Source organism: Bombus affinis, unplaced genomic scaffold, assembly GCF_024516045.1.
Source record: "Bombus affinis isolate iyBomAffi1 unplaced genomic scaffold, iyBomAffi1.2 ctg00001064.1, whole genome shotgun sequence".
In the NCBI taxonomy this organism is placed as follows: domain Eukaryota; kingdom Metazoa; phylum Arthropoda; class Insecta; order Hymenoptera; family Apidae; genus Bombus; species Bombus affinis.
Window position 1 is genome coordinate 20,001 of NW_026109531.1, and position 2,500 is coordinate 22,500.

General features: G+C 49.3%; 1 non-coding gene across 1 annotated transcript; it reads right to left on the reverse strand.

The window, feature by feature from the left end:
• Window positions 1–470: 470 nt before the first annotated feature.
• LOC126928539 (5.8S ribosomal RNA) lies at window positions 471–625 on the reverse strand. The gene has a single exon (XR_007716757.1). It is a non-coding gene; the product is annotated as a 5.8S ribosomal RNA (ribosomal RNA).
• Between the last annotated feature and the right edge of the window lie 1,875 nt (window positions 626–2,500).

A 2,500-nucleotide genomic window follows, 5' to 3' on the forward strand; every position in this document is an offset into this window, starting at 1 on the left:
GTCGTACGAAAGGACGACTCACGACGCCGCTAGCACTCACGCAGGTCCGTGACGGTTCTCTCCGCTCTTATTCGTATCCTTCTTCGTGCGCTTCCTCCGACTCTGAAACGTTCTACGTATCGTAAGAACGACGGCGGGTTGTCGAAGGCACCAAGGGACAGAGAGAGACAGAGGTAGAGTTTCGTAGTGTCTCCCGTGAACACGATAGTTTATATATCGAGCATGCGTACGAATTGCACGGTCTCGACACGACCGCGACGAACGCCGACGAGCGTCCAACAATCGCTCGTACGTCGCGTACGTTCTCTCGCGTCCGCTCTTGTTCGTATCCTTCTTCGTGCGCTTCCTCCGACTCTGAAACGTTCTACGTATCGTAAGAACGACGGCGGGTTGTCGAAGGCACCAAGGGACAGAGAGAGACAGATAGAGAGGAACGACACGCAACGCAAGCAGTCTTAGGTTTACGTGAGCAACCCTCAGCCAGGCGTGGTCCAGGAATTGTATCCGTGGACCGCAATGTGCGTTCGAAATGTCGATGTTCATGTGTCCTGCAGTTCACACGTTGACGCGCAATTAGCTGCGTTCTTCATCGACCCACGAGCCAAGTGATCCACCGTTCAGGGTAATCTTTTCATATATTTTTTAAAACTCTTGTACTCCATGTACTCTTAATACTCGGTTCGAGCGAAGCCGAGATCCGACACGACCGACCAACGGGAATCGGACGCGCAGAAGTCGCCGGAAGATCGACGACACGAAAACGTTCGAAAATGAAATCCGACGAACGCGCGAAGATACGCGCGTCCGCCGGCCGGGCGAAAAGTACATTATGATATATAACAACCATCGAGATCGAAGCTCCGTTCGTCAGGAAACGACGGGGATATAACACCCGATTCTGAATCCTCTGTGCAGCACACGATCTCGCGAAGAAATACGCACGGTGGCTAGCCCATATATATATATATGTGTGTGTGTGTATATATAATACGATATGCATTCCTCTCGTCCAATTATTCAAGAAAAAGAGCGTGCGCCTCCATCGTTCGGGTGATGTAAAGATTCGATGGGACTCGCGCGACCCTCGGCCTCGAGCGGTCTTTCCTCCCAATATCCAGAAGCCGAGCTTTGAAAAAACTCTAGCGACGGCACGGGTGTCCGACTCACGACATCGAGGCTTCGAAGTCGGCGATCTCCTCCGAACGGATGGCGATCGCGACGACTCAAAGCGTGAAAAATCGACGAAAGAGAACACATCTCCGTTCAGGTGATTGTTTTTTTTAAAAAATAAAAAAATTCGATGGGACTCGCATCCATCTACCTCGCGCGGTCTTTCTTCCCAATATCCAGAAGCCGAGCTTTGAAAAAACTTCAGCGACGGCACGGGTGTCCGACTCACGACAACGAGGATAGACAGCCTGCGGTCCCCTCTGAACGGGTTATATGCGACGAACTAGACGAAACTTTAGTCGTTCAGGTGGTATAAAAAAAAAAAATTCGATGGGACGCACGCGCAGCCGTCGTCCTCGAGCGGTCTTTCTTCCCAATATCCAGAAGCCGAGCTTTGAAAAAACTCTAGCGACGGCACGGGTGTCCGACTCACGACATCGAGGGTAGACAGCCTGCGGTCCCCTCTGAACCAACTTCGGCTAGACTAGTTACGAATCGTTGCTACGCATCGTCATCATAGTCATCGTCATCATCATCATTATCATAGCGGGCCAACATCCACGCAATGCGTTTTCGTTCTAGGTTACCCGATCCACGAGTATGTTACAAGTGGTTTCGTTATTTCGAACAAAACGACATACGAAGAACACACGCCCTATGGGTAGGAAGCACGTTTCGAGAACGACCGAGAGCGGTGAAAGAGACGAAAGGTCGACGCGCATAAGGTATCCATGGATCTTCGAAGAGAACCTTCGAAGATATGTCGGTATCCTTTCTACATGCGCGACTCGCTACTCGTACTTTCGCTCTCGTCGACTCGTTTTAGTCGCTTCGTTCGATCCCAAAGAGGAGTCTTCGATGTCCCGTTGCTAGGAGGAGAGCAAACGCAACACAGACCACGAAACATAGAAGAGAATAGGCGAGCATGATCTCTCCGACACGAGGCACTTTAGAGATTTTGTTATTCGTTTGTACGGTCTCCACGACGCAAAAAAAAAAAATACGAGATCGTGGCGGCGGGTCTTTCTGTATACGGCCTCACGCAAGCGCCTCGATCTCATTTCTCTTTACGGGTGGTTTCCATTCGTAATTTTTCGTTCGATATTCGTGTCAAAGTTTAATTTTCGAAAGCTCAAGTTCCCATTTATAGTTTTATTATAAAATCATAATATTCGCAGACGGCGGGTCTTTCTGTGTACGACCTCACGCAGGCGCCTCGAATTCGTTTATGTATGTATATATATATATATATATATATATATGTATCTCTTCATCCCGATGATCGAGAGAGAGTGCCACCTTCTCTTCATATAGTTTCGTAGCTGGAGGG